We start from the raw sequence: 16,616 nt of genomic DNA on the forward strand, positions 1-16,616 counted from the left end.
GGCGAAACTCTTTTGTCGAATCTCTGAAGTGTTTGTTGAAATTTGCGAAGAAGAAGTGGTGTTTGGTGATCTTTTTAGGCGTTTTTGGACAGATTTTTAAAGGCTAGAGAGGCTGGATTTAAGCTGGAACTGGCAGCAGCTTTAGCTACTATTTCATGACATTTTAGCTTGATTCGAAAATCAGAGAGGAGGATGTTGTTGTTTTAAGAAGATGAAGAAAGCTTAGGTTCTATCCATGGAAATCGGCTGGAGATTCAAGATTTGTGTGTCGTTGGATGCTCTTTGTTGAAGAAGAAATTCAAGTTTCAGGGAGCGGGGGGGGGGGGGGGGTCCTGAAAATCAACCGCTCCTCATTCTTAGGAGTCTAGGTCTGATTTTTGTTCTCTTTTCAGCTCCTCCTCTTAGCTCTAGGGGTCTAGGCATTTGTAGGGTTTTCTATGTTATGGGGTATGGGCCTAGAAATTATAGGCTTGAAAATTATGGGCCTTTATGATTAGCTATGCTTAAAATTAGTTTAATTAACTAAAAATATATCCATATAGAAATATTAATTAGCTCTATTTAAGTAAAAATAATTATTAAAATAAGACTGGCTATTAAAACAAAACTATTTTTGGGTATTTTTCAAGATTAAAAATGACTACAAAACATTAATGAAACTATTTTTTTTGTAGTTTTTGTTTTCTTGTAATAAAATAAAGTAAAAGAGTAAAAATTAATTGAAATAGTTATATTAGGCCTAAATTAAATATTTACGTGCTAAAATATGAAAAATCTTGAGGAGGGTCAAAAATCACATGTCTACAGCTGCCCCTCTTTGATTGGAAACGCGAAGAGTTTTCAGACAAAGAATTACTAGACATGTTTTTTGACCCGACCCTTATTTGGAGAGACTAAAGCTAAGAGAAAAGAGGAATGTGACCGAGCCCTTGTATCTGAGCTGCCTACATATCCTTGGCTATAAAAGAATCAGGCCACGTGTAGTTCAGTGGTGAGTGGGATGATAGAGTATACCGAGGTGGAGAGTCGGTCGAGGTGCCGTTCCGTCGAGGTTCCGGTCCACGGTCCTGTTATTACATCAAAAATCAAAACATGAAAAAGACTAGCTAAGCCTGTCAACTACGAGTTACAAGATTCCTATCTATAAGTCTTCTGAAGCTTGATCTTGAGTCTTGAGTGGTTCTTCATGCAGACTTTAGATTTGAACCTTGACGCTTGCTAGTTGCAGGTACTCGTTCTCCTTCTTCTGCTTTTCGGATCAAGACCAGGCATGCAGTGCTTGTGACCTCGGCCATGTCTTGAGCAGCCCACATTTTTCATCAACTTTTACATTTGGATTAACCTCTTGCCTTTCTTTTTTTTTTTCCTTTATTGTGACTAACTTCTGTTGATCACCTCGGACTGTTGAATCGCATGCTTGCCGCAAGCTGCTTTTGTTGCTAACTTGAATTGTATTTTGAAGTGAATTCTCTTATTCTCCAGGTAGACGCCTGATTGCTGAACTTGAACCATCTTCTTTTGACCACTATTTCCTTCCCTTTGTTCTCCGGGTGGGCTCCTGATTTCAAGCATTTGAATTATCTTCCTTTCCTCCGAAACTTGCCTTATTCTCCCTTTGTTCTCCAGGTGGGCTCCTGATTGCCGAACTTCTTTTGAACCTTGCTGCTTCCCTTTGTTCTCCAGGCGGGCTCCTGATTGCTATCTTCCTTTGAACATTGCTGCTTCCCTTCGTTCTCCAGGTGGGCTCCTGATTACCAACACTTGCACTGCTTTTCCTCGAAATTTGAACTGCTTCCCTTTGTTCTTCAGGTGGGCTCCTAATTGTTGAACTCCTTTGAACCTCGTTGCTTCCCTTCGTTCTCCAGGTGGGCTCCTAATTGTTGTCTTCCTTTGAACATTGCTACGTCCCTTCGTTCTTCAGGTGGGCTCCTGATTGCTGTCTTCCCTTTGAACATTGCTGCTTCTCTTCGTTCTCCAGGTGGGCTCCTGATTGCTGTATTCCTTTGATCATTGCTGCTTCCCTTCGTTCTCCAGGTGGGATCTTGATTACCAACACTTACGCTGCTTTTCCTCGAAACTTGAACTGCTTCCCTTTGTTCTTTAGGTGGGCTCCTAATTGCTGAACTCCTTTGAACCTTGTTGCTTCCCTTCATTCTCCAGGTGGGCTCCTGATTGCTGTCTTCCTTTGAACACTAATGCCTCCCTTCGTTCTTCAGGTGGGCTCCTGATTGCTGTCTTCCTTTGAACATTGCTGCTTCCATTTGTTCTCCGGGTGGGCTCCTGATTACCAATACTTGCACTGCTTTTCCTCGAAACTTGAACTGCTTCCCTTTGTTCTTCATGTGGGCTCCTGATTGCTGAACACTTGCATTGCTTTTCCTTGAAACTTGAATTGCTTCCCTTGAAACTTGAACTGTTTCCCTTTGTTCTCCAGGTGGGCTCCTGATTTCTAACACTTGAACTGACCCCTCTGAAACTGTTGTTTATGAACCTGATTACAACAAAACAAACAAACAAAAGAAATTTTCCGCCCCAGTTTGATATTGGGAACATCTGTGAGTGTTAATCAAATCATAGTACCCAAAAGCTCTTAGAATTTAAAAGCTAAATCCCATTATCTAGGAGGGTCCTGAAAATTAAAAATTAAATCTCATCTCAATAGTGACAACTTCAAAGCTAATCTATTTCCTAAAGGTAAAACTTACGCTAAATCTTATTGTCTATGAAGGTCTTAAAAACTTAAAACTAAATCCCATTATCCAGGAGGGTCCTGAGAACTTTATATTAAATCTCATTATCTATGAGGGTCCTGAAAATTTTGAAATTAAGTCCCATTATCCAGGGGGGTCCTGAAAATTTTAAATTAGCTCCCATTATTCAGGAGGGTCCTGAAAAGCCGAGAACGAACTTACCTGAGCTGCGCTCTCTTCCTGGAGGATCTTTGTAGACTGAACAAAATTCCTTGCTCCTGAACCACGCTTTTCCTCATGGAGGGTTCCTGTAGATCGAACAAATTTTTCTTTCCCCTTCTCAAATCGCCTTTGTGCTGACAAAATTTGGGCATGACACTTAAAAAAATTCAAAATTCCAAGCTTTGATTTGGACACAATTTCGTCCCTGTTTCAAACAAAGAGAACTTGTGAGTTTATAAATATGGTGGTTGGTTTGTGGCCTTGACTTTGAGGGCTATTGCTCCTTCACTTCCCATGATAACTTTGATTTCCATTCGAAAGAACTTGCTTGTTTATTGACTAACTACTTTCTCTGTCACCCTTATCACGGAAATACCTCTGATCCGTTCAAACCCAATACCATTCATCTGTTGCATTGTGCTCTTGCATTGACATGTACTGAACCTTTGTGTTTCACATGAATTCCAAAGCACATCAATTGTTATCCACTCAGTGCGCATGCTGTTCTTTCCTGACTTAAAACACTGGCCTTGGCCTTGAGCTCTATTGCTCCTTCACTTGCCATGATAACTTTGATTTCTGCTTGGAAGTCCTTGCTTGTCATTGGTTAATCACTTTCTTTGTCAATCTTATTATAGAAAATACCTTTGATCTGTTCCAACCCAACACCCTCTATCTGTTGCATTGTTCATGAATTGACATATACCGGTCCTTTGTATTTCACATGAATCTCAAAGCACATTGATTATTACCAACTCAGTGCGCTTGCTGTTCTTTCCTGACTTATGACACTTTGATGTGCTAGCCAAATCCCGTTTTGTGTACTTGGAAAGCTGGTGGAAAATTTTGTAGTAATTTCTCACTTGTTCTGACAAAACAGACTCAGGAAGAGGAAGTAAACAACACAAAAGGACCAAAGTAAAGGACAATGGAAAGGGATAATTCCTAACAAGAAACTACAAGTAAAAACCTATCAGATGTGGATCCCAACTCTAATGACCATGACATGCACCTTTGGGTTAAGTGGCCTAATCTGTCAAGCAAGTCTGATGTGCAACTCTTGTTATACCCCCTAAGCCGTGAAACTAGGCTTCAATGCTCCGATTATCCAATCCGATTCCCGATCCTTATTCGACTTGTAGTGCCCAAAGGGTTTTCACCATCAAGCCTCTCTCATTTTGTTCTTTCTCTCAACTCACCGACGCCTTATGGTGCCTGTGAAGGTTTTCACCAATAAGAATCTCTCATTTTGTTCTTTTCTTCTTATTTTCTCTGATTTCGCAGACGATAAGGCATTACCCACAGTAAAGACATCATGTGTTCCTGGCATGTCTAACTCAGCACTCTCTTAGATTATCCGGGAGGTCTTTTTTTTGGATTGTAATGTGGCTTTTGGACAGGGGTAGAAAGAAAGAATATCATAAAGGCTCAAAATATCTAAGACAACGGGGTTGATTTATTTACAACTTTTGGAATCCATTCTAAAAACTTTGCCCCAATTTCTAAAACAAGGGAATTTGATTCTCTTTTTTCTTTTTCTTTTTCTTTTTATTAAGAAAGACTGCCCCACTTTTGTCTTCGTGGGATTATGAAATATTTTATTTAGTATGACCGAACCGTAAGGCTGCCTACGTATCTTGTGGTGACAAGAATCAGGTCAAACGTAGTTCACAAGACTACTTTTTGTTACTATTTTCCTTTTCTCTTTTTTTTTCTCTTCTTTTTTCCCCTTTTCTCTTTTTTTTTAATCTCTATTTTTCTCTTCTTCTTTCTTTTTTTTTTTGAATTTTCCTTTTGGAATGAACCTCTTAAAATAAACCTATAGGGACATAATTTTTTTTTCTTCGTATGACTCTAACTTGATTCCAAAAGAGGGGAGGTCAAAGAAATCAGTATAGGCTCAAAAGGGTATCGAATGGTATAAGTGTTTGGGTAGCTGAAAAAGGGCTTCTCAATCCTAGAAAATGCCAAGTACAACACATGCAACTTGAAATGAAAATTAAAGATCATGTACAATATTTCCTTTGTGGCTTCGACATTGATATCACTGATATGCCTTCCATTTTTCTTTAGTGCCTTGTCAAGTACAGAACCCTCATTGGGTGATTCCCGCTTCACAATGGATATCCTCCGTCAATTCGGAAAAAACTTTCTTGACTTTATCTTGTAACTTGAGATGCACTTGAACTCAAAGTCGCTTGCTTCAAATTGTCCGGGATGCACTCTCCTTAATGAATTCTTGTCATCCTATTAACTTCCCAAATTATCTGCCCCAATTTCACACAGTTCAGGCTTCAAATGATCTCAAGATATCCAAATCTGTACTTATTTCCCTCAAGTGTTCATCTTCAAAACTTGTTTCATTGCTTCATAATTAAACTAACTTTTGAGACCAGGCCTAGAATTATGCGTACATGCCATGTCACTAGGGTCAACAGGAAAAGAACTATAAAATAAAAAGAGAACTAAACAAAAATGACTGGAAATATCAGGAAACAAAAAATTGCAGTAGACAGACGGTGAAAGGATTTGAACAACAAAACAAACAAAACACACTAGGGTTACGACCTTGAATAAACCTAACTAACACTAGAAAGGGTACTACGACTAATTGAAAAAGGAAAAATAAAAAGATAGAAGAGTTTGAGTCACAAGACAATATCTGGATTACAACCCTGAAATAACCCAGACAACAAAAATGACAACAAAATAAACCACCAGGACTCCTCCCCGGCTAGCCAAGAAAGGAACATCTTTCCAATTACTAAGTTCGGCATCTTCGCCACTGAGTTCCACATCAATATTACCAAGACCATTACCAATTTCAAATATCATTCACTTTAGTCAACAAATTCTCAAGAGGATTCGCATGCTCCTTGTCACTGTCCTTGATCACAATTACCCCTTCTCGAATCATTCTTTCTATTTCCCTTTTCAAAGAACGACAATCTTCAATGCTATGCCCTTAGATATTAGAGTGGTACCTGCATCGTACAATAGGATCAAATCCTTTTGCATATGGGTCCGGCGTACAGCCGAGGAGCGGCTCAATCAGGCCAGAATGCTTTAAATTTTGGAACAAGCTTGTGCAGGACTCCCCGATTGGCGTGAAAATATTTCTTTGCCTTTGTTCCCCTCTCTGCCCCTGTTTTCTAGGGTTGTTGGATGCTCGAAAATGTTGTGAAGGTAAAAGTGCATTATGCGGTGCTGGCAATCGCCATGAGGAGTGACTCGGTGGTTGGACAGATGACCGGACATTATTCGGAGAATGATATTGAGGTGGATTATGTGGAGCTCGGGGATAGATTTGGGGTGGTATTGAGGCTGAAAGCGTTTAGCAGGAATGTCCACTGGATCCTATCATTGGCGGGGCTCAACAACATCTTTTCTATCAATGGGAGGACTATCCCGAGCAACTTGTTCGTTCCATCTGAACCAAAATTTCCTAAAACTTTCTTTGGTTTTCTTTTCCATCTGAGATAGGGAGGAGCGGTCTGGGACAATGTCTATATTGTACTGAAAGTGTCGCACAAAATCTTGAGCCATGTCGCCCAGTGTATGCCACTTACCGACATCTTGACGATTATGCCATTCCAAAGCTGCCTCAGTCAAGCTCTCACTGAAATACGCCATCAACAAATCATCTTTCTTTCCAACACTTCTCATTTCCCTGTAGTAACTCCTCAGATAGGCTACCGGATCTCCACGCCCCTCATACAAATAGAACTTTGACACTTTAAACCCTGCAGGCAGGTGAACATCAGGGAACATATGAATCTGATTTCTCATCCCTTGCATGCTCCTTAAGGACTGTTCTATACCTTTCAGCTTCCTGGATATTTCATCTCGCCCTTCTTTTCCTGTGACCTTTTCATTTTCAGCATGAGGCTCATTTCGAGTGCTTTGCTTGTACGAGTCAAGAACCTTGTGGGAAATATCTGAGGGGTAATATTGGGCATCATGAGCTTTGAGTGGGTGTTTATTGTTGGATCTATGAAGGGAAGATTGTTGAGAAGTTGTGATCATGGGAATAGTGGATATGATAGGAGGGCAATTTTGGGGAGAGGTAATCGGAAGATGAGTGATGGAGCTACTAGGGTGGTTGGGAAAGCTGTGATAAGCGGGTGGATCTGGAGAGTATGGGGGATTATCTGTCACTATGACCTGAGTTTGGGTAAGGGTAGCATCTAAGAAGTTAGGTGGTGGCGGGGGTGGTGTCTCCCCAGTCATCCGAGCCTGATACATGTTCGCAATGTGTTGTCTTAACATCCTCACCTTTTCAACCAACCCATTGTCCTGTTCAACCAATTGCTTTTGGGCACCCGTATCAACCAACTCAGTTCTGTTGTCATCTGCCATCGCCTTTCAACTTTATGTTGTAGAGAAGAGTTACCACTTTAAGAACCACAAACCAACCACCTTTATGCTATAATGAAGATAACAAAAGGAACAAAATGAAGTCATCATGTTAGCGTTGGGGCATTTAACAACTAAAAATATCACATTTCGTGCAATGCACCTAGCAACAATTAACGGTTCAAGAATGACTTCGAGGGTCACAAAGTCACTTGGCATCATCCCAATTTGTTCATTTCAATCTTCTCTTTTCTTTCTTTTCTAGCACTTCATGGCTTGCTCATTTTTCTTTCTTTTTTTCCCTAATTATCACTCTTTTTTTTCCTCTCATTTCTCACATCCCATAATTTCATATCTTTTTTTCTTTTTTTCTTTTAATAATAAAAACAATAATTTGATCGAACCCTATGTAGGTTGCCTACGTATCATGACGCCCCATGAATCGGATCTTTGCGTAGTTCGGGAAGATCGGGAATAAAGTAAACAAACTAACGTTCCCTTTTCTTTTTTTTACTACCTTAATGACTATTCTTATGAAAAAGAAAAACAAAAGAAGCAAATCTGTTTTTTTTGAATTTTATAGACTTAGTGTTCTATAATCTATTCTAAACTCAAGCTTAAACGGGCATATATCTTTTTTTTTTTGAAACAAATACTCCATGGAAAATTAAAGGAATATCCCTAGAAGAGAAAAATATTTTTTGATTCTCTTTTTTTAGGAAGGAAATCTAAATAATAAACCACAGAAAAATATTTTGAATTTTCATTTGATATCCTAACGCAATATTTCGAAACAAGTAATGAAAAAGTAAAACAAAATATTTTTGGATTTCAATTTTGATTACATAAAGGAGAAATTCTAATGATAAACAAAAGATAAGGTATGTTTTTTTTCCTTCTATGTACAATGCCCTAAAATTCTAGTGAAAAATAGAAAGAATATATTTTTTTATTTAATTAATTTCCAAAAGAAGAACCTCAAAGGAAAATCTTCAAATATAATCTTTTGGCTTTTGGAATTAATATTTTAAAGAAAACTTGTAAAGAGATATCAAAAGAGAAAAATCCCATTTTTTGAGTTTTTAGTCCTAGTATCCTAAAGGAAATATAAAAGCAATTTTTTTGTTTGTTTTTGAGTTCTAGATATTAATTTTCTAAAGGAAAAACCACCTCAATTTTTTTTTTTTTAAAATTTCTAGGAGTAGTATTTCTAAAGAAAAATCCTAACGGAAATATAAAAAACGCAAAATATCTTTCTTTCTTTTGGGATTTTTGATTTATGATACATTTTCAAATACAAAATACGAAGTAATAACAAAAGACTCGACAAACTTAACTAGACTACGACAGACTCTAGCATCGACTAAATGACTGAAATGAACAATAGACTAAAAAAAAAACTCTTCAGGCAGCTCCTGAATGCAGTGGTCCTGGGGTATCTGTCATGCTAAAACTCCGGTAAGTGGGTCCACACCTGTATGAGAAAACTTTAAACCAACACTATGTGAGACACTAACACTCCCTACTGGACACATGCAAGACATGATTGAGGCTATTTTTGCAAAATGACTTATTTGGCCAAAAGGTGGCTAGAAGTGCAAAATTTAGCTAAGACCTCGCAAAGCCAAGAATGTAAGGTTTACTAGGAATACCGGACCCTATGTAGGTTGCCTACGTATCCCGCCCCAAGAGACGAGAATCAAATGTGCGTAGCTCGGGCAGATTGGATATCGGCGAGAAATAAAAATAACAACTAATTCAGAGAAAAAAATTATTTTTTGTCTTTTGTTTTGAAAAAAAATGATGAAACATGTAAACATCTTTTGGATTTTATTTTTTTCTTTTTCCCTTTTTTTTTTAAAAAAATGACGGAGAAAATGCAAACTCTTTTTTTTTTCATTTTCAAATTTTTTTGGTTTTTTTTTTGGAAAGGTGCGCAAGAAAATTATAACTGGCCCCCACTTGCTTCATTTTTATACTTCAACCTCTTTTCTTTCTCATTTTTTTCTTTTTCCATTTGCCCTCAACTATCATTGGTCCGCCAAATGACCATTTTACCCTTGAAGAAATGCAACATATAGCACATAGGATGCATCAAGATGGTCTGTTATTTTGGGCACACCTGTCCTAGACGGACCCAACCCCTGTGTTGAGTCCCCAAAGTCAAATGCACATGATGCAAACAAGCGTTCCTACTAGGGATCCGGCATGAGGCTGTGTTATACTATGTTTAAAAACCTGGGTTTGTTTGTTCAAGACCTGGCTTACCCGAACGGACAACTCGAGCCGGGGGGGGGGGGGGAGGCAGCGTACCGGGAATAAAAAAGCTTCACCGGCTTTGCAACTTGTCCGAACCTCGTTCTAAAATTGGGATATGACTCTAATAGAAAAGAAGTCACACGAAGTGCACACTTCCCAGATAATTTAGAAAACTCAGAGAGAAGATGGTTTCGTAACAATTTATAGACAATTCAACAATATCAAAGCGGTAAAAGCAACATTTAGCACATTAGGTCCAAACATGTAAATAAAGCCAGATAATAAATAAAGCCAAATATAACAACTATTCTAAGCTCGAATTCTTGAACCCTAAACCAGAGATTATGGGTTCTTGATCCCCAGTAGAGCCGCCAGAGCTGTCACACCTCCTTTTTCACTACACCGGAAAGGAGTATAAGAGAGTTTGTTCCAACTTAAGTGACAATCGAAACGGGATAATTATTTTTTTAAGAGTCGCCACTTGGAATATTTTATTTGGTGTTCCAAGTCACCGATTTATTTTAATTCTCAAATTGAGGAAATTTCAACTTTCCTTTTGAAGTTTGCGAACCAGAAATTCTGAATAAGGAATTCTGTTAACCCGAGGGAAGGTGTTAGGCACTCCAGGATTCCGTGGTTCTAGCACGGTCGCTTAAACTATCATAATTGTCCTATTATCTGACTTACTACATATTTTAAACCTATTGTGCATTTTTAACTTATTAACCGCTTTCAATTATTTTGAAACACTTTTAGGAATATTCAACGTTATTTAAAACACGCCTTGAACCATGCCACATGAAATGCACCCGCGATTCACGACATACTTTATTTAACGTTGTTGAGGATTGGAGTTGGGTCACATGAAATGCACACCCGAGTTTAAGGAAATTAATTTAAATTACGCGCCTAAAGCAACTACGCACTTTCAAGTGTGCGAGGGCCATGGAAAATTCAACTAAATGGCACACCTCGATTTCTAAAGGATTAACATTAATTAAGTAAGGGCCATGGGTTGTGGAAGTCAATTGTAGATTAAATATAAAATCTAATTAAAGAGAATTAACATGACTCTTTTAATACCAATTTCACTGACAACCATGCTCAGGCACCCCAAGATCATATATTGACACAAATAAAGTTCGAATGCTCAAAAGAATTCCACTTGTTGCCACTATTCATAATGAAACTAAAACTGGCCATCTCACAAATGAACAGTCCTAGCAATTCACAGTAATGACACCAAAGACTAAATAAGGCACCTTTTTATGAGGAAGTTAATTATATTAATCTTGTCAATCATGAAGATCATACACAAATAGTCATAACTTCCAAATCACTGCATATTTTAGGCAATAGATTAAGTTTCAACTAGGACCCAATTCATGGCTTAAGAGTGCTGACACAAGTCACAAGAGTTTGAGTAATTATAATGTCTCCAAATTTAATATAACCAACAGTAATCAAAATGAACATGCCGATTCGTAATTACCAGTTTTTCGAACTTTCATGATTAGCTTCACATAAATTAGTACTTTCTTTTGTCAGTTTGAGCATAAAAAAACTTAAAACACAACCAACATGAGACTAGTATTTCAATTAGTGACCAAGTAAAATAAGGGAAGACCAGTGAAAGCAAGCATCACATGTCGATGAAGATACCTCAGCGAACCAATTCCAAAATCGAAGAAAACAGATCTAAATTACTATTACCACATAAACACAAGTAAATCAAAATCAGTTATGACCCATTAAATACAAGAAATAAAAGGCGAATAATGGACCTTTGAAATGAATCTGGTCCTTGATCAATGGACAACCTTAACACTCAAAACGGACGGGGCCATGAACGGGATCTCAAATGGAAAGCATCGACAATGACCTCGGCCGGATTCAACTCGACCGAGCTTGGACAGAAATTGGACGACAAAACTCTTTTGTCGAATCTCTGAAGTGTTTGTTGAAATTTGCGAAGAAGAAGTGGTGTTTGGTGATCTTTTTAGGCATTTTTGGACAGATATTTAAAGGCTAGAGAAGCTGGATTTAAGCTGGAACTGGCAGCAGCTTTAGCTACTATTTCATGACATTTTAGCTTGATTCGAAAATCAGAGAGGAGGATGTTGTTGTTTTAAGAAGATGAAGAAAGCTTAGGTTCTATCCATGGAAATCGGCTGGAGATTCAAGATTTGTGTGTCGTTGGATGCTCTTTGTTGAAGAAGAAATTCAAGTTTCAGGGAGCGGGGGGGGGGGGGGTTTGTGTTCTGCGGCGCTTTTTATTAGTATACAGGTCTGATGTGTATTTTTTGTGTCTCTTTTCAGCTCCTCCTCTTAGCTCTAGGGGTCTACGCATTTGTAAGGTTTTCTAGGTTATGGGGTATGAGCCTAGAAATTATGGGCTTGAAAATTATGGGCTTTTATGATTAGCTATGCTTAAAATTAGTTTAATTAACTAAAAATATATCCATATAGAAATATTAATTAGCCATACTTAAGTAAAAATAATTATTAAAATAAGACTGACTATTAAAACAAAACTATTTTTGGGTATTTTTCAAGATTATAAATGACTACAAAACATTAATGAAACTATTTTTTTTGTAGTTTTCGTTTTCTTATAATAAAATAAAGTAAAAGAGTAAAAATTAATTGAAATAGTTATATTAGGCCTAAATTAAATATTTATGTGCTAAAATATGAAAAATCTTGGGGGGGGGGGGTCAAAAATCACATGTCTACAATATATACCCGCAAAATAAAATTCTTTCACAAATAACTTTCACACATCACAAACATGTTTAACCCAAGTAAACATTTGTCATCAGCTTCATATTTAATCAATAAAAGGGATTTGTGTCTCTTAGCATGAACAAGAAACTAACAATCAATCACTAAGGTTAATTCATGGATCAATTTCTTTTTAGGCATATCACTGTCGTCTTGATAATTAGAAAGATGCATAGCATAGATCAATCTCTTGACGCCCCAATGAATATAAATTCAGTTTGCATTTCAAACAGAAAAAAAGTTTGCACGAATTTACAAAGAAGTAGATGTCACTAAGCTTCAGTTTATCCGGTGAGACAAAATGATTTATGGATTCAATAAGTAAATAAGTTTAAGGGCATGCATTTTTAGTTCATGAATGGATCTACAGATGAAATTACATTTTAGCCAAAAACAAAAGCAAATCCAACAAAAAGAGATTAATAAAAAGTTTCAGCAGACTGGAAGCAAACGAAACACAACAGAACCACTCCAATTTCTAGATTAACATGGCGACATTATAGCTCATGGTATCTCTATCATTCAGAATTCAGTTAGAGCATGCCAGGTATTAATGGTTTTCTTCCTTTTAGACTAATCATGCACATGAACTCTAAGCTCGAACACGATAAATATCGATGAATCATGCTAATCACTCGATGATGAAATCTAATGCAAGCAGTCAATTCAAAACCAGCAGAGAAGAACAAATTGAAACAACATATTGAAACATAATTAGACAAACGCTCCGGACAATTTCCAATTAAGCTAAAATCTAGCTAATCGAACTCCGACTAATCTCAAACATATCAAAATAGTGACGAAAAGATATCAAACAACAAAAACGCCATTTCCAAAATCCCTCGTAAGCACAAATCTCAACCAAGAGATAACTCCGGACTCGACCTCCACTAAACTTGATCAAAGAAAGCACTACTCTAGAAACAAATTCTCCACGGCTCTATCATACTCTAATTGCACCTTAATACAAATATATAAAAGAGAAAGAGATTGAACTTGAAACTGCAGCTTTCGATTAATTTCGATATCCAGAAAATGAAACGTACCAATACAAAACCAAATGCTCAGAATACAGCTACGAGTTCAGCAAAGAACCGGAATCGAGAACCTCGAATCAGCAACTTAAGCGAATCAACCCTCCGCTACACCTCGGATGCAATCCATGGTTAATGATGTAGTAAAAAATATGGTATTGTATATATACATACACACACACACACACATATATATATATATATATATATATATATATACATATACATATACATATATATATACATATACATATTTTCTGTTTCAAAAATCAAAAGAAGAACTAATAGAAACACTAACGTTTTATATGAATGAAACTAAAAGTAGAAGATGAAGATTGTAAATCAGAACCAAAACCCTAGCTTTCTAATTTTTCCTCCCAAAGACTGGCCTCCCCCGACTAAAAGAAAAAGGCCCAAAATATATACTCCATCTCGAAACTTCTATACTTCTTCACCAAGAAATCGCGTGGGGACCTCAAACATCCGAAAATCTTCTCCAAAACTCTGAAAAATCCAAACCTTTATTAAATCCAAAAATTCTTTTTTGAAATGACCGATTTTAGACAAGTGAAAACCTAGGATCAAAAAAACTCTAATCCTACGGCCTCCAATTTTCCAAAACCCATCTGAAAAGAATTTGAATTTGTCAAGAAAAAGAAAAATTTGAAGGAATATTCGAGTGAGTGGGTGTTTGTTACATGTCAGACCACATGGACGAAAGATAAGGTAGAAAAGGGGAGGGGGTACCAATGAAAGCGCGTGCCGGAAAAGCAAATTTCTGGCGATTTTGGGCATGAGGCAACGGGCAGAAGCGTGTAGAGAGAGGCGGCGCCGTTTGGTTCATTTTTAGTTTTAGGGTTAATGGTTATAAGGTTTTATTTATATTGGGGTGGGATAAAACATGGGCCATTGGATTAATTGGGATGAATGGCTGAGATTTAAACACGAAGATGGGGCGGGTAGATGGGTTAAGTGGACGGGTCAGTCCGGTTTGGGGGTCTGCTGGGATTGGGCTCAAAGAGATCCAATTTTGGGCCTCAATTTGGGGATATTGGGCTCAAAATTGCTTATGAATTGCCATAAAAGACACTAATTTTTCCTTCTAATATAATATAAATATAAAATACTTTTATAAAAATGCAGAGTAATTAACCATGTAAAATACTAAAATAAAATCAACTATCAAAAGTGTAACTATTTTTTATGTTTTTAATTTTTAAAATACTAAAACAACAAAATAAAATACTATATATATATATATATATATATATATATATATATATATATATATATATATATATATATATACATTAAAATCCTAGAAAATTAATATGAAATCAAATAGATATGTATAAAATACTGGAGTAGCTTGAACAATAGATGGGTCAAATATTACATGTCTACAGATATCCCTCTTTGACTGGAAACACGAAGAATTTTCAGACAAAGAACAACAAGACATGTTTTTGACCCGACCCTTATTTAGAGAGACCAAAACTAAAAGAAAAGAGAATGTGACCGAGCCTGATATATGAGCTGCCTACATATCCTTGGTTATAAAGGAATCAAGCCACGTGTAGTTCATAAGTGAGAAGGACGATGGTACCGAGCTGGAGAGTCGAGTGAAGTGCCGTCGAGGTTCCGGCCCGCGGTTCCTGCCATTACATAAAAAATAAAAGGAAAAATTGCAGAAAAAATAAAAAAAATACAAGATCTTATCTACTTCTTGTCTTGAATCTTCTTGGAATTTCTACTTGATCTTTCAACGTGAAACTGAAAAATGGACCATGTTCTTCAAGAGGGCTCCTGATGCTTCTTTAACTTGAACTTGGAAATTAAAAGTTGACACCGTTCTTCAGGCGGGCTCCTGATGCCTCATGAATTTGATAATTGAAAGTAACTCTGAAATAAATTTCTATGTTCTCTAGGTAGGCGCCTGCGACCAACTTAAAACTTGAACTGAAATTCCCTCGTTCTCCAGGTGGGCGACTGCGACTTGCTTAAAACTTGAAATGTATTCCCTCATTCTCCAGGTGGGCACCTGCAACCGACTTGAAACTTGAAATGAATTCCCTCATTCTCCAGGTGGGCGCCTGATACTAACTTGGAATTTTAAATGAATTCTGAAATGAATTCCCTTGTTCTCCAGGTGGGCGCCTGCGACCGACTTGAAACTTGAAATAAATTCCCTCATTATCCAGGTGGGAGCCTGATACTGACTTGGAATTTGAAATAAATTCCCTCATTCTCCAGGTGGTCACCTGCAACTAACTTAAAACTCGAAATGTATTCCCTCGTTCTCTAGGTACCTGCCTGCCAACAACTTGAACTCGAAATAAATTTCCTCATTCTCTAGGTGGGCGCATGCCAATGACTTAAAACTTGAAATGAATTCCCTCGTTCTCCAGGTGGGCGCCAGCAACTTGCTTGAAACTCGAAATGAATTCCCTCGTTCTCTAGGTAGGCTCCTGTAATTAAAACAAAACAGACAAAACAAAGAAAATTTTTGCCCCAGTTTGTACTAGGAACATTAGTGACTGTTAGTTAAACCCCATTTTCCAAGAGGGTCGTGGAAACATAAAACCTAAATCTTTGAAAATTTGATATTAAATCCCATTACCTAGAAGGGTCCCAAGAACTTAAAATCTAAGTCCCATTATCCAGGAGGGTCTTGAAAACTTAAACCTAAATCCTTGCAAATTTTAAAATTAAATCACATTATCCAGGAGGGTCTTGAAAACTTAAAACCTAAATTCCATTATCTAGGAGGGTCTTGAAAACTTGAAACTAAATTTCATTATCCAGGAGGGTCTTAAAAAGCCGAAAATGAACTTACCTGAGTCATTCTCTCTTCCTGGAGGATCCTTGCAGAAAGAACAAAGTTCTTTGCCCCTGAACTATGCTTTCCCATGGAGGGTCCCTACGGATTAACAAATTTTCTTGCCCCTATTTCAGACAAATAAAATCTTGTTAGTTTGAAAACGTGGTGGTTAGTTTGTGGCATTATTGTTGAGTGTCTACTTCTGCCACTACCATGCTTCATTCTGATTAGCTGCTTTGGGCTAGCAAAGAGTTGTTTGACCTTTTGATTGGAACTGGACCATAAAACCTCTGAATGACCTGAATCTCTTACACTCACTTGTTGCATTGTGTTTTCATTCTGAAAATTGCTGAATCTTCGTATTTTCTTGAAATTCAAGAATCACCTTATGACCTAACCTTCATTTATCACCATACTGCTCATTCTGAATCATGTCATTTGTGATGTGCT

At 37.3% G+C, this 16,616-nt stretch overlaps 1 long non-coding RNA gene across 1 annotated transcript; it reads right to left on the reverse strand.

The window, feature by feature from the left end:
• Positions 1–13,301: 13,301 nt before the first annotated feature.
• LOC107783165 (uncharacterized) lies at positions 13,302–14,241 on the reverse strand. The gene is made up of 2 exons (XR_012700332.1): positions 14,093–14,241; positions 13,302–13,453 (listed from the first exon to the last, which is right to left on the reverse strand). It is a non-coding gene; the product is annotated as an uncharacterized LOC107783165 (long non-coding RNA).
• Positions 14,242–16,616: the final 2,375 nt, after the last annotated feature.

Source organism: Nicotiana tabacum, chromosome 16 (assembly GCF_000715075.1).
Source record: "Nicotiana tabacum cultivar K326 chromosome 16, ASM71507v2, whole genome shotgun sequence".
Taxonomy (NCBI): Eukaryota; Viridiplantae; Streptophyta; class Magnoliopsida; order Solanales; family Solanaceae; genus Nicotiana; species Nicotiana tabacum.